A 21,715-nucleotide genomic window follows, 5' to 3' on the forward strand; every position below is an offset into this window, starting at 1 on the left:
TATGGCTTTCTCCACAAATTGCAGGAGAGAGGTAACATCCCAAGGACTCAGCTTGACTCTGCCCCCAGATGCTCCGGTAGCCCTGTGGCCATTCCTGCTTTAGGAGGTGAGGCACCAAGGAACAGGGTTGTCCATACAGCAGTGTGCCAGGGGAAATTAGGAAACGAGGGAAGATCTGTTTATTCAAATGTGTTATTTTTATCTTGCTTTTATAAGAAATGCACGCAGACATGCATGGCTGAGTCCATCAGTGACTCTACAACTCAATAATGATAGAATGAGGCTGGCTTTTCCCCCATCTTCTTTTCTTTTTTCCTTAAATAATTCCCAAACACACACTATGCACAACTCCAAAACAGCCCCAAACTTTGACAAAGAGGCAGAAGCTCAAGAAACAAAGTAGATTCCTGCAGCAGTGAAACACTTTCTAGGTTCAGCTCACTAACAATACCACATCAGCTGGCCAAAGGGCTCTCCCTATTCAAACACCCCCTCCTCCCCCAGTCCCTCCCAGCCTCCTCCAGGCACTGCAGCCTCTTTGCATTCGCTCACCCCCCTGATCCCCACCTGCTGAACAACTTCAGAGCTTCGAGTGCTCGAGGCTGGCGCAGCTGAAGGGAATTCACTTCCAGAGATACGGAGCGTGGCTGCCTGCCCAGTTCCAACAAAAGATGGATTTTGTAAAGCCAGCTAAAAACTATGCCATCCATTAGCAGAACTACAAAGCAGAACATTTTAAAGTTAATTGGTTTTGCAATTAAAAGATACGCGGAACATGCGATGCAATTAATTTTACATAAACTTGGTCAGGAATTAAACGTGAAAGCACTTGGTTACTTCCTTAAATGAAGCGTATGTTTACTTCCACCACAACTACCTTCTGTGCATACCAAAACGGGAGGCACAGAACAGCTCTGCAAATGGTCAGTGCTACATTCTACTGAATGCACATCTCCCAACCTGCAAGCAAGAGGATGCTCCAGCAGGTTCTCTTGGAGAACATTCACATGTCTGGATAGCAGTGTTCTCTTCCTGCATACCACAGCCTGTGCCATGAGTGACATGACTTCAAACAGCAAAGAAATAAGGCAGAGGGCTTTGCTTGCATCTCTGTGCCATGCAGGGAGGAAAGAGGTAGAGTGAAACCAAACTGGTTGCTCCCAAAGACTTACACTGCAGGCTAAGCTCCTCCAGACTCAGCTGCTTCCATGCACTCCAGTGCTCCCTGCAGTGTATCCCCACTGCACAGGGCTGTGCACTGCCCTGCTGCAGCCTTTGGAGCAGAGCAGAGCAAACCAAAGCACTGTTTTCCTTCAAATAACCCACTGCTGGCTAATTAGCTCTTTTGTTCTGCATACACAAACTCAGCTACTTAATTACAGGTCACCTTGTCAATAGTTTCTCAGTTTGCCCTGGGTCTTGTTGCTGGGAGGCACATTTAGCAGCAAGCAGGAAAGGAAAGCTGCAGCACTGCTAGAAACAAGATTTGCTCAGAACAAGCTTTAAAAGAAATCCTCCCGGGCTGTCTGGAAGAGCTGTTGTTTCACGAGGAAACACAGCAACCAGAGCTCCCATTATGCCTCGTTGGTTTGTCATTCTGCAAGCATAAAGATCAGCAATGCTGCAATCCAAATGACTTCTCTTCCACGAGCTTTTGCAGCACATAAAGGAGTTAAAACAAAATCAAAGCAAACAGTGCTACCCAGCTGTAGTCCACAAGAGTACTTTTAGTTATTGACCTGTGCTGCGTTTATCTCAGAGCCACTGGGCTTTTTATTGTTTTGCCTTTCTCTCCAATGAGACAGAAGACTTTTTTCTACCTTTGATGCCTCTGCGTTCAGTGGGGTGTCAAGAAAATCCTCACACAGAGCAGATGCTGCAGAAATACAACACTGCAAATGAAAGAAGCAAGGCAACGTGGAAGGCAGACAGACCATGATGTTTCAGCTCACACCAGGAGCCCAGCCACTGTCCCTCCTGCACCTTCGGAAGCACTGAGATCTCATTATGAGGGTTTGAGATGAAGGTAAGGAAAAGAAGGACCGTGTGTGGCCCCATCATTACAGCCTGTGCTCCTCCAGACTGTGCCTAGAGGCACGGTCTCAGGAAGATGGATATTGCATGGACATTGCATGGACTTACCCACACCTTCATACCAGGCACACTCAGCAAGCAACAGAGCTGCTGGGTTCAGTCCCTGCAGGTTTCCCTCACACCCCGTGTAGCAGAGGAAGGACTGGGAGTACTTGGAGCTAAATGAGCTTTCTCTTTACATTTAATCAGCCCAGTATGTTAATTGAATATGAATTGATTGCAAAGGACGTTAATTGAGATTTAAGAGAGATACATTTAGGCACCCATGTAATTAACTCAAAATAACAGAGGCAATAAGTGTGGAAGCTTATTAATACAATAACCAAGGATCATTTGGGTAGTTCCTCCCCACACCCACACGACTGCACAGCACGGTTATTGCAAGTTACATGCATCCTTCCAGAACACACGCTGTCAATTGCTGCTCAATGAGAGCTGGCTTTGGCGGTGCCTTTGCCTCAGGGCTGAGGCTGTCCCCTGCTGTCCTTTGCTCTGGGGCTGCTGCTGCTCTCTACTTCCACACCAGCCCCGCTCCTTTGATCTACACACCTTGCAAGAGTTCAACCAGGAGCTGTTCATAAATGCAACAGAGAACACTGGGTTGGGAACAGGTAGAAAGGTTTGGCTACTTGACCCAAGCTTGGCATTCAAACAGGTCTTTATCTCCCACTTTGCCCTTCTACAAGCAATAAATTGTTGGAAAATTTCTGGCTTATACCAGTTTTCTTTATGGTTTACCCAGTCTCCAAATGGAAAGTCCACGGGCAACAGAAAACCCACACACAGCACTTAGAGGCTTCTTTTTGAAGCAGCAGCCTTTTTTTCCCCCCCCTTGTTTTTCTCAATATCTTCCTCCAGCATTAAAGTTCTCCTTTGAAATAAAACTGTACAATGTGGCCCATTGGGGCTAATTACCAAATCCTCAGGTGGATGTTCTCCTTTACAGAGGTTGAAAAAGGAAGGAAAGGAAGCTAAGTCAAGTCAGTACATTAACGCTTTTCTAAACACCCATCATTTATCTATCAGGGTGGTGAGGTCTGGATGTCTCCTTGATGACTGTTGGCCATTCCAACAAACTGCCAAGGAGCACCACATTCACTGGGGTTTGAAGAGAAATTGCTGATGATAGGAAAAACAGGTTTCCCACCCCATAATAATTAAAGGATTTTCATGGCATTCTTACTTCAAGGGGCAAAAAGCCAGAAATATACACATTGTTATGACTCAATGCACCAAAATCAGTGTTTACATTGGCTCAAAGAGAACTGCAGATGATTCCCTGGATGTCTCATTTAAATATTTGTTAGTGTAAATGAATATTTTTAAAAGCAAATTGTATTCAAATGAGAAATAAAGTACCCACGTTTTCTGCGCTGCACACAAAGGAAACACTTTGATTTCAAAGAAGTTCCATCATCAGCGGTCTTTTAAAAAAGGCACAGAGTATTTCATGTGCTTAATCAGCTGTAATCATGTTTTGCTGCTGCTATAGAAAGAGTGAAATTATGTACATAAAAATACCAAACTGAAATCTGAAAAAAATTCTTAAACCAAGCCTGATTCCTTTATTATGTTGGTGAGCTCTTGATTCCAACGCATACACCCATGTGGGAAGATCTACAGCTTAAAGCCCCAAGCTCTGGACCTATAGCATAGCATGGGTGAAATGTGCTTCCTCAGTAGCAGAGGAGAAGCCACAGCTGGGCCTTCACAGTTGTGTTGCAAAACCCACAAGACCAACACAAAGCCCTCCAATGCTGAAGACATACCCAAGAGCTTAACTTAAGCAAACCACTATGAGCCAAGCCTTCAAGGATGTATTCATTTAAACTGAAAATGAAATGAAAAACAACTAACAACCAGAAAACAAACAAGGGCTGCAAACCCACTGAGACTGACAAGGCTTAACCCCTAAAAATCTTCATTTACTTTGAGTTAGGTTAGAACTAATAATTAAGACCATGTGATAAAAACCAAAGCAAAGTGTTGTCTTTACCTTAGTTGAAAGCCAAGACATCAGTATTGAGCCCAATTTCACCAATACTCTTGGTTCATCAGTAATCTAAGCGAGTTTAACTTACTTTTTGCTGGGTTTTGCAGGAAGAAGATTCTGTCTTGCTGCCTCTCTGAGGTGACAAGTGTCCCATTGCTCCCACAGATGGCCTCTTCCTGCATCCTACCTGAACAGCTCAGGTCTCAGCCTGTCACTAATTCTGGAGTGTTAAGAGATCTGCCTGTGTGAGTACAATGTTCTCTCAGCTTTTTTTTTTTGGTGTTGATTCTATGCTGCTGTACTTTGCCTTGAGCTGCCATCACCTGCTCTCTGAGCAAGGCACATCTCTGCCCAGCAGCAACCAGGCAGGTACAGGGATCCAAGAGCAGCAGCCCAACAGCTGGCAACAGCTCCAAGCTTGGGTAGCCATGGGCATCATTCACCTGGCTCCAGCATGCTCCAGTCATCCACATGTCATCCCATACAGGAACAGATTGCAGTGGACAAAGTACCTCTCCACGTTTCCTCTTAGGTGCTGATGGAGGTGTTCAAAGCACATGCAAGAAGGTAGCTAATGGTTCCTCTTTCTATTTGCAGATGTGTGCTCTTTTCTTCCCCTCCTTCCATTTAGAATCACTGTTCCTTGGCACAAAATGAATGTCCTTACTTCATGACAAGCATTGGTCCAACACCGCTTCCATCTGGCCTGATGCATCAGGGATGTATCTCTTGCCTTGCTCCCCTCAGACCTGGGATGTCCCTCAGGAGCTCATCCATCTACCTGCAAGGAAAAACACCTCCATCAGCTTGGTGCACTGCTTCAAAGCTTAAAGATGACGGGAAACATTTTGGATGCTATCACAAAAATTCATAACACCATTTTATTTCCATCTAATCTGGTATTTGGGGGGGCTACCTTTTTCCCTTTGCTATAAGAATAGTTAGGACTGTGCTGAACTAGGATGACAGACTAAAGCTTCAGAAAGACCAATCTGTGTTTTAAGAAAATGGACAGAGCAGTGATGTCCCAATCCTATACACACATCAGGCCTCTTGCCAGAGGGTCACAGAGCTATGCAATCTGCCAATGGGATTTCCCCCTTTCCCTGAACCAGACTCACTGTGCCATTACCCTCAGGAGGCACAGATCCACGTTTCAGGCACTCAGCACTGCTATATTTGCTTCACACAGGCAGGTGCTTGCAGAATAGATGCTATCATTGCATTTAAGCTCCAAGTTAAACTGCTCCAGGGGGACAATCGGTTTACAAGCAGTTCTGATGAGGCCATTAGATGCACCACCATCAGTGCTAATCAACACAACTGGAGCTGTTCGGTGTACTTACAAAGTGCTCCCATCAGCTCCATGGAATAACACAAAGCTCACGTTGCCTTATAATTTCCCTTGCAAATTTACCACATTTGGTGAAAGTAGGATTTTCTGTCATGAAATGGCACACAACTATCACAGCAAATGCTTCTGGCATAGTGTGGAGCCTCACCACTGCTCTGATGGGCATCAGTGCACACCAGCCAGGGCTGCAGGACCCAGTCCACCCATGCTACAGTCAGATGTGTTCTGTAGGAGCTCTGGGTGCTCACAAATACAGGGAGCACCCTTAATAGGATAGAAGCTGAAGCTCACAAAGCTTCTCCAGCACAGTGCTGGAGGTAAACAGCAACATCCAGAGGCTCAATAGCAAAATCCACCATTGGCCAGGCACTTACATCAACTTTTCCAACCGGTTCCTCAGCTGACACTGAAGTCCTGCAGCCATGAGCAGGGAAGCCACATCTCAGAAAATCCTACCGCATTATTTGTTACTTTACTTGCTTTTCCTATATCATCCCCTTCAGATCACTCCCAGCCTACCTGAGTACATGCAGCTGACAGCCAAGAGCACACAGCCCTGCCAAACCCTCCTGGACCATGAGAAGAAACCATGTTTATAGCCATGGATATCCACCATCACAATTCCATCTGTCCTGGCTGTGGGAGTATAGGAACAGAGTCCCAAGAGTGCTGGGGACATCTCAGAGCAAAAGAAAAGGCCCTTCATCTCCCAAAATCAGACCACTGCAGGTAATGTAGCTCAAATATGCGGATATTTTACTGTGGCCGTATTTTATAGCATGGCCATAAAGGTAATAAAACAAAAGGTTAATACTAGCAAGTCCATAAATTTAGTAGTGGAGGATTAGTACATTCTGGTTCAGTTTCTCATACTTCATGGAAATTTTAGATACAAAGGTTTCAGTTTGTCCTTGCACCAAGTTTGAGGCAGCAGAAAGAACCAGGCAGGGCTGTTCAATAGCTTCTGAACCTCAGCAATAATTGCCACTGAAAAAACCCTACAGTACAGGCTGGACTGGCATGGGGTTTCATGACAGCTCCCAGTTTCTGTGTCACAATCAGTGCCTACTGCAGCCACAGGTTGCCCACCTCAGCCATCAGAGTGGTTCTGACTGCACACACAATGTGCTCCACTCCTTCTTATGGGTGCAGACAGCTGACACCAAAGCTTTACTGATCCAGGCACAAATAGCTCCATGAGCTTCTCCACTCCTGCAGCTATGAGCTTACCAGGACCCAAAGCAAACCCACAGCGTGCAGTCCTGGTGTGCATCACCTCCCTGTGCTCACATCCATACACAACGATGACAGTGTGGCACTTCCAGACTGATCTCAAGGGCCAGGAATGGCAGAACTGGTAAACTGCAGAATTATTACCCATAGGAATTACAAGAAATACGTATTTAAAGCAGTTGCTGTATGAAGTTATTTGAGGGCAAACTATTTTTCCTGGTTCTCATGAGAGTTATGGTTCATTCTGCCTCTCAGTGTAGCCCATTGTTTTTCCAAGAGTCACTTCAAGTATTTTATCTCGAGCCAAGATTAGTACTGTGCCATTTACTATTCTCATTACAATATCCATGAGAACAAGCCCTCCACATCTTCAATACCACCTGTAGCCATTGACTTATAGTTATGTTCCTGCACTGTGTTACTTTGATGTCTTCCGTATTTGGTTGTTTTTATGGGGCTGCCTCTTCTGTTTTCTCTCTTTTTACAGCCCCACTAATCTGTGAGAAGTAGAAGCAGGAGGGAAGGAGCAGAAGAGGTGATCAATCAAACTGCAAAACACTGAACAGGACAAAACAGCACGGTGCAAAAAAAAACTACTTCCAGCTGAATGGACATAATTGGTTCCCAAGGGTACAAGAAGCATTTCCTCTCCCAAGTGATGTGAGCTTCCTACCATAGGCCCTGTAATACATGTCACCAGACATCACAGGGCTATTCCTTGAAGCCTGGTAGCCTCAGCAAGTCCATGTCTGTCCTAAAGAATGGAGCTGCAGAAGGCAGAATGCTGTGCAGGGTTAACCCATCCATGTTTTAAATATGTTCCCTTAACAAGCAATGGACATAACAGCCAGCCCCGTGCCAGAGGTCCCCTGCCTTGTTAGCACAGCACTGCTCAGGGCAGCTCCCCAGGCGCGATGCTGCAGGGGCTCCGGCCGTAATTTGGGTACTGAAGTAGTTATTTCCCTTTCTAAGCAGTTCCTCTTTGATGTGAACTCTGAGTTCAGACACCAGAGAGGATGTTTCCTTCTGCAACCTGTGGCTGTGCAAGCAGCATCCTCCCCAGGAAGGCGTGCATTCCATTTGTATGGCATTACTTTTCATGCTTCTAGTAGTACCCACAGAGCCTGCAACTGTCTGGCACTGCTCTTGTGAAAGGATCTCCACAGGACTGGAAAGGCACAGGGCTCCTGCTTATCATACACCAGACACACAGGGGCACACAGGCTTTCTTTGTACATCTGGAGGCTCAGGTCAGGTTTTGTGCAAAGAAATCAGCTGCCCATCACAAGACTTCATCTACAAAAATGTTTCCTCAACCTCTAAAGCAAAAGCCAAGCCATGAATCTCGATAAAATGGCAACAAGGTGGGACAAAAGAACAAGGTTGTACAGGACATTATATGCAGGATGGTCTGAGAATTATGTCCTTAAGTTGCCTTGAAACAGCGCAGCAAAGATCTTCTAACAAAGTTAAATGTGCCTGGGAACAATTGATATGGAATGAGCAAGATGGCTGGGAGGATTGGCCAGTAATTTTAGAAATAAAATTGTGATTAAAAACACTTCACTGTTAAAAGCTGGGAAGCAGATCGTCTGATTGTGATTAATACAGTACTGCAACTTGGGGCTGCCCAGAAGAATGGCAGAGACTGAACTGGAGTTAAATTCTTATCCAACGAAATGTATCCAGCATAATCCAATAGGTCTTCAAAGGTTAATGTAAGCTAAATCAACGCCGCTTCTGTCCAGATAAGGTGTGGGAAATTGTCCTTGAGTGTGAATGTTCACAAATCTGGAGATGAGGGTAATAAAGGGCTTTCATCTCGTTCTAGCCTCTGCCAAATCCATTGCAATGCATGGGAAGTTGATAAGGGTACTGATTTATCAGCGTAACACTGGAAGTCGTTTTAAAACATTGCTTCTTGGTTTACATCTTGGTTTTCTTAATAAACGTTAAGAATAAAAGAAAACCAACACCTTTTTTGGCAGTCCAAGAAGTGGGAGCAGCCAGTGGCTCTTACAGAGATCGACATGGCCCAGCAGAACCCCAGTGTAACCCTGGAGGTGAGGAGCATCTGGAGGGTTGGCTGAGCAGTGAGGTGACATGGGGAGAACTGCTGTGCTGGGATAAGGAGCTGAGTGGAAGCAGAGCTTCAGCATGCTCTGAAACTTCAAGCATGTGGTTAAATCCCAGGGATGAAGGAGATTTCCAAGCTCTGCTCAAATCCATCAAAGCTAACGGGGTGCTTAGCTTCCATTCAGGACTCTGAAAACATCCCTATAAATTCATGGCTAAACTTTAAACACAGGCTTAAACGCTTTTCTGGTGAGTTAAGTTGGATCTCCTCACTTTCCTGCTTTCAGCCCCCAACTTTGCCACTGGTCCAGCTGCAGTTTTGCTGTGCACACCTCTTGGCTCAGCCTGAGCAGGCACACAAATAAGCTCCTGCTCTACGTACAGCTGGGCATGCACTGACAACATGCACAACTTCCTTCCTACACAACACTGAATCTCAGGATCAATATGAAATTCTACAATAGGAGATCTCAGAATCAAAAGGACAAAAAAAAAGGAAAATCCTTTGAGCTCTACCAGCCCTTGAACAAAGGAGGATTTCTTCCTTTAATGCACCAAGGCTTTGTCCAGCCTGGTTTAAAGGCTTGGGGTCACCAGACCCTGCAGAGCCCACAGTGTAACTATGGTCTGGTGATAAAACTACGGACAAAATATGCAGATTTGAGTTACTTTGTAGATAGCATTGACCACTACAAAGCTCAGCTTCCTTCATTGCTTGCTGCTAAACACACAGCAGCTCTCCTGGCAGCTCCCTAGCCAGTCTTCTCCTCTATCCAAGCAGATGGTGCTAGGAGGGATGCACTCAGCATTAACTCCGTGTGTTATCGTTACAGTAGATTAATACCTGAACACTCTGTAAAGGCATGAATTATGACTACACATACAAACAAGCAGTATATGTTCACAAACTTCCAGGAGATGTATTTCCCCTGAATGAGCTGTCTGTTACCAAGTACTTACATATTATGTTTACACAGGCTTTTATAACCAACACTTGAAGCACCAAGCACTTTAAAACTATCAGTTAGATTAATTCAGCCATCTGCATAAAGCCAGCCCCTCTGCTTCCCCTGTAAAGGAGACCAGCTTACAGCCCCCTGCCCACACCCAGCCCTGCCATCAGCACACACAGCAATGGGGCACTCCCTGCACAGCCCTGTGCCACCTTCAGACTGCCACAGACAGAGTTAATTACATGAGATTCCCCCTTGCAGCACTCATCTCCCTCTCTCAGGACCCACAATGCCAAAAATTGACCTGAAGCCACTTCACATAGATAACGTTGTGCGCAGCTGAAATAATTTACTGCTTCATATCATTAGGTATATTGTGGGGCAAAGAAGAGCCCAAGGGTACATCAGGGAGCTCCTGCCACCAGGTGCCTGTGGCTCCAGCCCTTGACTCAGCACTGCGGTCCTGCAGGCTCTATTATCCCTTTGAGCACATACAAATTAGCTCATTTGTCTGTCACCTCATTATACTGCCAGTTCTTCAGAACTGGGGATTTTTCTTGGTGTGATTTGTACAGTGCCCAGCACAGACCCATGCGCTCAGTCTCACCAAGGAGCGGCCAGGCTCTCGTCATCGGATAAAACAATCAACATCAATCTATTTTGCAGCTCTGGCTGCCTCCCCTGTCTTTAAATCAAGCCTGAGGTACCATGCTTTCCTGTCACCTGCGCTCTTCCCCTCAAATCATTATTTTATAGCCTGCAAAGAAGTTTAGCTTAGGAGAAGAGAGGCAAAAAGTAGCATCTCAGCTCCTCAGCGAGAGATGGAAGGCTAAGTAGTGGCAAGAAGGGCAGCCAAATCTCAGAGTATTATTTAAGAGAGAGTAATAAATAACACAGGCAATGCTCGTGTGGGCTGTAATGGGTTTTATCAGCAGAACATGCATCTTAAGGAACAAGGCAGAGGGAGCCAGGTGACAAGTCCCACAGGCAGAGGCTCACGACAAACACTGCCTCCTGAGAAACAAGGCACGGGAGGACAGGAGACAGCCTTAGAGGGGATGGATGATGGAGATGGCTCTCTGCTGTCCCTAACTCTTAGCTAATAAAAAATCCCAGCAAATGGAAGTTAGATCTAGAAGGAATAAATCAACAGCATGGAGAAATAGAACAATGTAAACCACTGAGGCTGTTCCCATCCTAAACGCTTCCCGTTCCCCTCCATCTGGCAGGGGAGGGCCTCAGAGTGGGGTATTATTCCCAAGGGGAGGACACAGGTCCAGCATTGCTCCCCACATTCCCATACAGCATCACCCTCACCCTGCTGAGCCCCAGCACTGTGCTCCTGAGCCCCACCAGGGCACTGCAGGTGAGGCAGGGAGCCGAGAGCCCACCAGCCTCCTTCTCCCATTGCTTAACTCAATGTTTCCAGCTGTTGTCTTCCTGAAGAAAACAGCCCTGGATGTATTAGGATGTGAGCGGTGCTTTGTGATAAGCCAAGCATTGTTCAGCACTCAGTACAACCTTGGCAGCAGTAATAGTCACCTTGCAAGTCAAGAAAAGCATTTGCAAATGCAGCCACCTTCAAACGAGAAGCACAAACACTATGCAGCAGGGCAAGCTCTGCACAGATCTAACAAGCCAGTCATTTGAAGGAAGTGTTTACGGAAAAAGATTTTAAACTCCTAATTAAGTGCCACTGGCCAGCGAGTCCCATTTGGCAGCACCCCCGTGCATGGGATAAAGTTTGTTCCATAGCTTTCACACCCACTCAGTGTGACAGGGAACAAGCAACACTTAGCAGAGCTCTGCTTTCTCTTGCATAGCTCAGTCAGACAGGACACAGGAGCAATGCATCAGCCAGGCTACGTTACAGCAAAGCAGTGACCACAAGGAGCTTGGGAAGCACAGGGCTGATGGAATAGCCCTCAGAAGCAGAGCACTGAGCAGAGCTGGGACATCCACACTGTGATCAATGCCTGCCTCCAAAGCATCATCCAAAACACAGCAGAGAGCAGCTCCACAGCTCCTAAAATTATCTACATACATGAATAGCAATAGCTTACCATTAAGAAAAGGTCCGTATTATTCTTACGATAGTGTTGCAGTGTTCTTGAAAAATGGCTGTTATTTATTTGATCGTCCCCTAAAGATTCTTTTGTCACAGCCTATTGTGTAAATTTGTGTTCAGACCCTTTCTTCAAACGTTGAATTATTCACTTGATTGGCCTTAATGTCTTCTCCTGAACACCTCAATATGGTGCGATTATCATCAATAGGAGGAGGGCTAATAAAAATGTGGGAATAATAACTGCAGCCGGAGTTTCAAAAGGGAAAGGATAATTTTCTAACTGCTAAAACATTAGTAGTTAAGAAAGTTAAGATAAGGGTAATAAAGCCCCGTGCTTCAGGGCTTTGCAAAAGGGGTTAGGAAGTAATTATTTTAAATTCTTTCTTCAGTATTATGTAATTTAACTCTCGTTAATAAAGGACCCAATTTTCAAAGGCAATGAAAGATGTAGCTGGGAACTAGATGAGATTGTAGAAAATAGAAGTCAGAGCTCAACTTGCTTCAGTGCTTCCCAAAAGCCCCCCTGGACACTTATTTGCATCTTCCAACTCGGATGATAAAATATATTTTCTTTCCAAAATGTCAATTTGCTGAAAGCGAGGTGTTTCAATGTAATGCAGGGGCACTCACACGTATGTCTGAGGTCCCATGAACTGCAGGCTGAGGCACTGGGCTGGATTCATCTGTAATTCAGAACCCCTGATGGATGAGAGATGCCAGCTGCCTGCCCTTTAAACATGGCTTTGGAAGGAGCCCTGCTCATTGGCTGGGCACAAACATGAAGATCCCTTTCCTCTGTTTCAGACACTTTCTTCCAGCCTTGCCATGCTCCAGCAGGGCAAAGGAGCGTGATTTAGGTGCCCCATCCCTCATGCATTCAATATAATATCTTGCATTTTGTGATACTCGTGCTTTATGTTTTCATATGAGATGCTTTTCACCTCCAATATACCACAGCACGGATGGTGAGAGGACTATCTCTTCTATCTTCACTCAGTTATCTTCAATCAGAACCTCCATTGGTGTGCAACTGCCCCCATCACACATCCTCCCCCATCTCCATTGTCCTGCTGTCTCACTTCCAATCTCAGCATATTAATAGAGCTCCTTCAAAGTCACCCACAAAAATAATATGTACGGATGTAAGAGCCAGAAAAAAGCTATTCCTGAATATCAGCCAATGCTTGGTAGATATTTTCAACTTATCCTAAGGGAAAACATATTAAAATGAAATGCATTTCTCCCATTCACTATCACTACATCTTAATATTATTTTGAATTTAAACCTAAGCAAGGTGGTGTCCAGGTCATCAGAGCCTGTTTTGGCCTTGCAGAGGCAAACATGTCCAGCTGGGCTCAGCAGGGTCCTTTCAGACATCTGCCTGCTGCATGCTATGCACACAGCATGCATCACAGCATGGCCCCTGGCATGAATAATGTGGAGTTTGCAAAAATACAGTCACTGTGGCAACTGCTTCAAAACAATATAAAGGCTGGGTGGGTAAAAAAATGGCCTGGGAAGAGGTCAGCACTATGTGGATCTGGTTCAAGGGGGAGTGGAGCGTGGAGTATGGGCCAACCATCATGCAATGCAATGTAATTGGAAGGTGATGGCTTCTTGCTTCAAGGATGTCCCATAGAGTCCTTTGAAGGGGCAGCTCTTTTAGCCTGAAGGTTGCTCACCAACAGCTTACAGCGCCTATATGCTATTTATGACATGCCTCTATTGGCCAGAATCACTCGGCCTTGTTTCTGGTCTTCAGCCAAGGAACTGAAGCAATTATGCTCCTAACAGGAATTAACATAAACACAGGAGTCATTTGTGATAGAATTGTGAACCCACTTCAGTCCGTGCTTGGGTTTCCAAATTCCCCATGCTTTTCTGTATTCCAATAACAATTTCCCATCATCAATTGTAACAAAGCACGCTTTCACATTTAAAAGATTCCACAATAATCTTGAAGGATATTTGCTTGGTATCAGATTCAAAGCCCCACATTGCCTCTGCTCCATCCATCTACAATCACTTCAGTGCAGAACGGCACCAGGAACTGAGCAATAAACACTGCTTCACAATGTGTTTGATCTGAAGAGGTGACTCCATCAGTCTACCACATTAGCAAGAAGGGAACTGGCTAAAGAGCTTTAAGGCACTGTCTTTTCCTCTGCCATTAAAGGATTAAGAAGCTCCCAGGATGCCTAAGCCATACCCTACAAGGACCACTGCAACAAAGGACAGGGTTCTCCTGAGCTAAGAGCACTGCTTGTTTCCCATGCAGAATCAATCCATTTCTCTGGAAGGATACCTCCAGGTTACACACCTTCCAGCCAGTTTTTAATCTCACTGTGTCTTGCTTCTTTCAAGGATAACTCCATCCATGCTTTTACAGGTCTATTGTGATGATTATTTCCTACATTGCTTGCATGAATCTACCAGGACATGGAACACATTCTTAACTCCAGTACTGTGGGATCACTACAGAAACCAAACAGAATGAGACACAAGAGATCAGATACCTTCAGAACTGCACTTAGAGCACCTACAAACAGAGGCTGAGACAAGGTGGGGCACACAGGCCTACAGCACTTCATATGTGCTGTCTGTACGCAGGCAGCAGCAGAGAGTCGCTGCACTGGGAATTTTTTTGTTCTTACATAAAAGCTTTTATGTGTCCATTTCATCTACTACACCAAGTGGCACAATTGGAGGTGGCATTCAGTGAAGCTGACTTGAACAGCCTTCCCTGGAATATAGCCAGCTTGCTCACATCCCGTTGCTCTAGAGCTTCCCTTCACACCCTGGCTTGTGTCTCCTTTGGTAAGCATAGGATGCTGGAGGCTCAGCATCCCCACTATGGTAACCTGGCACTGCACCCATTCCTGGTCCCTCAATGTCTGTTGCTGCATTCTGGCCACCATCCCCACTCTGAAGACCTGTGCTGCCTTGTCTCGGAGGTTTCATGCCCGTGAAAGATGTCTTCATACAAGCTGCCATGAAATGTCTGCATGCTTAGCCAGGCAAAGTCATATTGCCTCTTTGTGCTGCATTCAGGTAAGTCTATTTTCCTCTAAACAACTCTACCATTGCTCTCATACGGCGGTGAGTTATGAGCCCATGGAAGTCCAGATCCATCATCCCAAGCATTAGCCCCGGCACGGCTGAGGAGGGCAGTTCATCACAGGGAGTTCAGAGCTCTGGAGCAGACATCCCTTGGCTTTTAGTGGATGTCATTCTTTCATTACTCACTGCAAATGGGGCAACAACAAATGAAAGGCTTTCCTCTTTTTCTTGCAGCGTTTCAGTAGATGGGCAAAGATAGCCAAGGCAATACATTGCAGGATACATTGCTTAACTTAGAGGTCTCTATGCTGTAGCTCCTTATAACTTATTCATGATTCATTACTCTTTCTGGGTTGAAAATTGAGAGAAAGCCATTAAGTAACTGGAATGCATATTTATTCAAGACTAAACAGCTGTTTTGGAATCGAGGCTGCAAATAACAACTCAGCAAGAGATGCCAGGTTTTTAAAGGCAAAACAGCAAACAGCACAGAGAGAGACTTGATGCCAACTGGGAGCTCATGAAGCATGTAAAAGTACCCCAGCCTCGCCACTGTTGCAAAGGCGACTGTATCAGATGGATTTCCAATGTGTGTGAGGAGCTGAACTCACCCAAATGGGACCAGCACAGCACTCCTGCTTTGTACAACAGCCAGGGCAGCTGTGGGGGCTGCTGGAGCTGCTCAGCAGAAGTTACAGTAATGTGTGCCCATCTGAGGATCCAGCTCTTCACGTTTTGTTAAATTCAAATCTTACCATCCACCATTTCTGATGAATATTATGAGCCTTCCTATTTATTTTTTTTTCCCATTTCTCAAATGTCAAGTAGATCTTTTACAGCAGCTCTTAAGAAGATAAAGGGGATTAAAGGATCATTTTATCCTATTTAAAGTTAGCTCTGAGACGATAGGAGTAAACAGGGACATTTTAAAGGATGTTAATCTCAGCTCTTTCTTATCCTCCTCCCTTTTCTTTTTCTTCTTTGCTAGCAAAATTTCACTTTTGTGGGTGAAATGAGTGCAAGAAGGCAAATTCTACTACCCTTTCTCCACACTTCAAAAAGCAAACACAAAATATCTCTCCTGATTGCAATATTAAACATGAGTTTAAATTGGGCTGCCAATCACTGGCTTAGATTTTATGGCTAAAGCATGGAGAAAGAGGGAAACAAAAAGTTCTCTTAAAAATGGAGGAAGACCATCCCTGACACTAGAATTAAAAAGCAAGGATGCTGCTTATTAGAAGAATAATGGAAATAACATTGTTTAAAGAAAACTGAGAAGCAGAAATAAGAGCTTTGGACTAGCTGTAGGGATTTCAACACAGGCTGTCAGGAGACTGAGAGAGAGAGGCAGACTTGTGAACCTCTAATGAGGGATGGTTATCTTCCACTTAATGCATACAAACCAAACCCCTACTGTTAGCACTCTTAGCCTGAGCTGATTTGTTGTCAGCAGAAGGTATCCAACAGGCTTCTCACTGCCTCCATTCAGCCACGTAACAGGGACAGTAAGGAAACTGCTTTCTCTGCATAGTCAGACACATCACACCTGGTTCTCAAGATGCTTCTCAGGGCACGGTCAGGCAGGTTGCAGTGTCCTGCAGAACTGAAGCCCTTGGTTTTGCTTGCTGCACTCTGTGACACCCAGGGCAGCACCAAGGCAGATGTTGGTGATGCTGTGCTGGGAGAACAGAGAGATGCACTGACAAAATGAATCTTGTTTGGGGCTCAGCAGATAATTACATTGAATAGTTATCTCCAAAGTACAAAGAAATGTTTGCAGTGCAGGAGAGATTCTCTTTCACTGAATTATGTGCTTTAATTGTTGCTCCTGCGAAAACCATCCTGAGATCTGATGCAGAAGTGACCATCACTCCTCCAGCTCCACCTCCAGGAGGACAGAGCTGCATTTTACAGATGGAGTTTGTGGAATTAAGCGTCATTACAAAGCAAGAGAAGAGGAAATACTGGAGGAGCATTGGAGTAGCTCCACTGTGAAGCTGCCTAGAGCACCAGCAGGCACCCAGATGTACTGAAGATGCTGTTCTGATACAGATGAAAACACCCTCCTGTCCAGCATGCCAAGGGCTGGACAAACCACAAGCCCTCCTCTTTCTGTGATGGTGCTCCCATTGCACTGCAGGATCCTTCTGTCACACCACATCCCCACAGGATGCTGCTGATGGACACACCAGTTTCCCTCCTCATTGGTGTGAGCTGACCTGCAGAGGTTGGGGTTGGCAGAAAACCAGGCCCAGCAAAGAGATCTCATTGAGAGCTGCATTACGGCGCTGTGTGCTGCTGTTCCCAAGGCAGGAGTGTGGCTTGAGGAGATGTTTCTGCTTGCTCACCCAGAGTTTAAGATTTGCTCATTCTTTGTTTATTTCCTTTAATCTAAAATAAAAGTAAATGAGACTGAAAGTTCATGTTTTACTCTTTGTCTGAGGAACATAACAAAGAAAAACAATTGCAGAGGAAGGCAGTACATTTCGCTTCCAAGCTTTCAAGGGATTATTACCAGCAACAGTAGAGAAAAAATAACAGCTTTTGAAACTTACGAGAAAATACTTTGACAGCATCCCCATTAAACAGCCTCCCTCATCTTTAAGCTGCAGTAATTACGTTCACTTAATACCAGACAGTAAAATATTTACAAACAACGCAGGGAATTAAATGAAGTTTCCAGCCATGGTACAGCTGTACGTCCAGCTCTGCCTCTTGTTCCTGGGGGAAGCATCACAACCTGGCTGTGCTGGGCTGTGCTGCAATGGGGACCTGTGCTCTAAATGCAAAAACCCATCAGTGTTGGCAGCCAGAGAGCAGTCATTCACATCATGGAGTAGCCATGGTAAAGCATCACTAGGGTCAGGCAGAGGGGCACAGCTCAGCACTAGCCTGGCCTTTGTCCCAGCCAGGGCTCTGCTTCTCTTCCTGAGTGTCCCAGGGCTCTGGGACCTCCATCCTGCAGCTGCAACACACCCAGGCTGAGGTTCTCATTATCAGTGCCTCCTTCTTGCCAGGGCTGGGGGAAGTGGAGTTTCTACAAAGTGCCTTTCAAGTTATTTTTTCCCCACTTTGCTCTGTTCCTTTTTATACTTGCTCTATTGCTCCCGTCAGTCTTCCAGGTAGAGGAACACTCTGCAGCAAGCTCCACTAGACTGAAGCCCCAGGTAGCTGGAATAGCACAAACCCATGACAGCCCAGTGCTCAGAGTCCTGAGCCTTCCTCTGTCACAGGAAGATTCATCAAATCCACCTTTAGCATTTGTTTCATTCATAAATAACAGCCTAGATTGCTGCCAGATACCAGATCATTAACGCTGAACGTCATTTGGATGAAAAAAAGACCCTCAATTAATACAAAAAGATCCTTTTTTGTTTTGCAATGAGAAAGTTTGAACTTTGATACCCACAGAATTACACGGGGCATTCTGGAGGAAAGATTGTCAGAGCAAACAGCAACCTGGCTTATCAGGGGCTGACACAGCCCAGCTCCAGCACAGCCCTCATCGGAGAAAAGCTGTAGAGAAGGGAAGTGAATGAGTACACAGGAGCACATCGATCCCGCAGCCTGGAGCCTGGCAGATAAAGACTTCAGGAAAAGGTTCCAAAAAATATAATTTGGACATATATTATCTCAGACAATGCAGCACTGCACACAGCCGTGGCTTTTCACTAGACCCCATCTGGGGCTCTCACAGGGGGTTCACGGCCCGAGCAGCAGCACTCTGCAAAGCACAGATATCTGCAAAGGAGGGGATAAAGCAACACAGAGAATGGAGAAGAATCAGCCTGTGGCTACAGTGTGTTTGCTTCGAGTGTGTGACAATCAAGTTGCTTCCCCCCCTTTTCTTCTGCACCGTGTTGCTGGTCCCCTCTTTATCTACACTGTGTACACATTAGCTCTCATCTGGCTCCTCTATAGAAAGAATCAAGTTGTTTTCCCAGGAAATACACCTGGGCATGGAGCAGAGGAAAAGTCCACGTGCTACATGCACACTGTGCACTGCTCGCTGAGCTGGGGACATGGCCCTGCTCCCCACATTCTGCTCCTCCATGCACAGCTCCAATTCTATTCCTCTAGGAGCTCATGGTATTTCCCACACACAAATGGCAGCAGCCTCTAAAAATGAGATGTTATGGACCCACTGGAGAGTGAGATGCAGGTCCAGAGACAATGAACTGCTTCCCTATAGGGTGTGATAAGGTTCATCTCCATCCCCATCACAGCATCTCCCAGCAACGTAAGCAAACACTCGAGCGCTCTGATGAACCAGAACTTAAACTGAGCAAAGCTAAACAGAATAAAGTCCCTTTTAGCTCTGAATGAGCGTGTCCACATAGGTGGCTAATATGGTTTAACCGCCCCACTTGAGAAGTTAATTTGGACAAATATACCTGAAAGCTCTCACGTAGGGTGGGCCTGCATCACCAGTGGTCTGGAGGGTATTAGGAAAACGACCTCTTCATTAACCTGCTGTCAGCAGTTTTCCTGCTCAGCAGTCATGTGTGATTTTTTTAGGAGTTTACGGTTATGTTGGACAATATAACACCACAAGCATTAAATTGCTCTGCCACTTGCCAGAGAACCTGAGCCATGTAGATGGATTTTCAATCGCCACACTGCACAAAGGAGGTCTCCTGCAACAGGTACCTTACCCATAATTGGAAATTTATTTAATACTTTATTGATTGACTTCTTTATTACCCTCTGACAAGTGTAGCTCAGCAAACAGAACCAATCCCAGAAGCCAAGGGTTGGGGCTGGCTGCTTTTTGCCTGCTGAGAGTCGGTTGGATTCACAAATTGAATTACAGTTATTGTTCTGCTTGTAGCATTTTTTATTTCTTATCATGACAGATGGCTCTCCAAATGACAGCAGATTTGTATTTCATTAGGACACTTAGTCAAAAAATCAATACTGCTTTCACACACCTTTCTGAGAATTACATACACAGACCACGCAGGCTGCGAGGGGTTTGATGTGATTTAGACAGCATTACTACATAGCAAACATATGCTTTACTTGTAATAATGTCTCACTGATTACAAAACATCAGCCTTGGAAAGCAAGAGTGCTCTTATTACCCTTTATCTTTCGCTCTGCACAGTGGGAATGGCATTTTTTGGGTGCATTGAAGGGTGGGCAGGGCAACATCTGAGCTTGCGCCTGACCATGGCTCTGTCTCCAATCTCCATTGCCCTCTTGTGGTCCCCAAGCAATATCTCACCTGAAAAGAGACCTCTACAGATGGAAAAATCATTTCTGCACTGCAGCCTAACACACAAAAGGAGGCTGCTTCTGTCTTAAAAGTAAGGCAAAAACATTTCAAAGAGGCTTTGTGTTGCTTAATGCCTTCCCACTCCTCTCATTGTTCTGTCTTTCCACTCCCCCATCCTCATCAATGGCATTGATTCAATCCAGGAGTTACTTTAGAGTTACAGGCTATATTGATTAATTTGGGTTGTAATGAGTCTTTTCAACGTAAGCAGCAGTGCATAAAAAATTGGTTTTAAACCTCCCACTTATGGTGCATTGATTTACTCTGATTAAAAGGGGATAAAAGGCTTTAGTTATTCCTTGCTTGGTGCACGGATATGGCCACAGAAATACTGGAAATTAGGTTTCCAAAAATGCTGATAGCACGTTGAGGTATATTGAACAAATGGTTGATGCAGCCCTACAGAGTAATGCAGCTGGTGTTGAGATGAAGACTTGACATCCACAAAGGGCAGGACACTGAGGAGGTCCTCCCTCCAAGGATGTGCTCTCCAGGACAGGAATGCATGAAGGTTCAATGTGAGTCCAGCCCTTCTGTGTCTGTCTTGGCTCTCACTCCAGGTACCCACAGACAAACTTAAAGGCTCAGGATCTCCAGCTGAGAGCACACAAGGAAGGATGCTGCAGCCCCACAAGCTCACACAGCTGGCTCAGCACGCCATGCAGCCTCACCCCAAGCATATGATGGAGGCTGACCTGCAAATCCTTCAGCCCCATGGGGCCAGATGGGAGAAGCCTGCATTGGATGTTCTTGCTGTGTTTCGTGACTTACACTTGTAGGATCCAATGGGACAGAGACTTGATCCCAGGTGTCCTGTAGGAATAGGAGTCTCCTGGAGTCTCAGCCTCCCTTACTCAGGGAAGTCTCTATTTCAGCAGCCTTTGATACTTCAAGAGAAGGGGCAAAAAAAAAAGAAGACCTTCTGGTCTTGTAAAGGACGTTTTATGTTGAGCAGTGCTTACAGCTTCATGAATTGCAAAAACATTTTAAAACCTTGGTATTACAGGAAAATCCGTTCTGGTTCACTGCTTCTGTCACTAAAACTCATAGCATCACCTTGCCAAAGCAATTAATGCCCACTGCCAGGCTGGGATCCTGATTCCTATTTTCTAGGCCTGTCCCTTGTGCAAGCACTTCATCTTCCAATATGACTCATGAAGGGTGGAGGGAGAGCCATTAGCAGGGGTGCATGTTGATCAGGGAAGAGCCAGAGCAATCTAACAAACATACTCTTTATAATATCATCACTCTTCCATTTCTTCTTTTCCTTGCACGGAACAGCAGAACATCAGCACCAGAAGCCTTGAGGGCACAGAACTCCTGACCCAGCCCTGACCTGTTGTCATTAAGCCTCCTGGCCCCAAAGTCCCCATTATAGTTTGGACTTTAAAGAGTAATAAAGAACGTCAGGCTGACAAATATATGTTATCAGAAGAGATTTCTTCTTTGGTTTACAAGATGATACCACAGTTTTATTGCACCTTTCCAGAGGTCTCAGCCTATGCGCTATTGTTGTGCTCCCACACTGAGATGAGCAAACAGCTCCACATTAGGTTTGTGCCCAGAGTCGTTTCCACTCCAGGGTCTTAAAAATTTTAATGG

The 21,715-nt window shown here is 45.4% G+C and overlaps 2 long non-coding RNA genes across 2 annotated transcripts in view; one reads left to right on the forward strand and one right to left on the reverse strand.

The window, feature by feature from the left end:
- Positions 1 to 4,864, reverse strand: part of LOC107323855 (uncharacterized) — a 192,553-nt gene extending 187,689 nt beyond the window's left edge. Inside the window, exon 1 of the long non-coding RNA XR_014935306.1 lies at positions 4,176 to 4,864. This is a non-coding gene — a long non-coding RNA (uncharacterized LOC107323855). The remainder of the gene's footprint in view (positions 1 to 4,175) is intronic.
- On the forward strand, positions 1,442 to 8,253 carry LOC116654353 (uncharacterized). The gene is made up of 4 exons (XR_004309549.2): positions 1,442 to 2,026; positions 4,195 to 4,332; positions 5,945 to 6,170; positions 7,162 to 8,253. It is a non-coding gene; the product is annotated as an uncharacterized LOC116654353 (long non-coding RNA).
- The last annotated feature ends 13,462 nt before the right edge of the window (positions 8,254 to 21,715 follow it).

The sequence above is a fragment of the Coturnix japonica genome, chromosome 17, assembly GCF_054131305.1.
Source record: "Coturnix japonica strain WE chromosome 17, WE-NBRP24, whole genome shotgun sequence".
Classification (NCBI taxonomy): domain Eukaryota; kingdom Metazoa; phylum Chordata; class Aves; order Galliformes; family Phasianidae; genus Coturnix; species Coturnix japonica.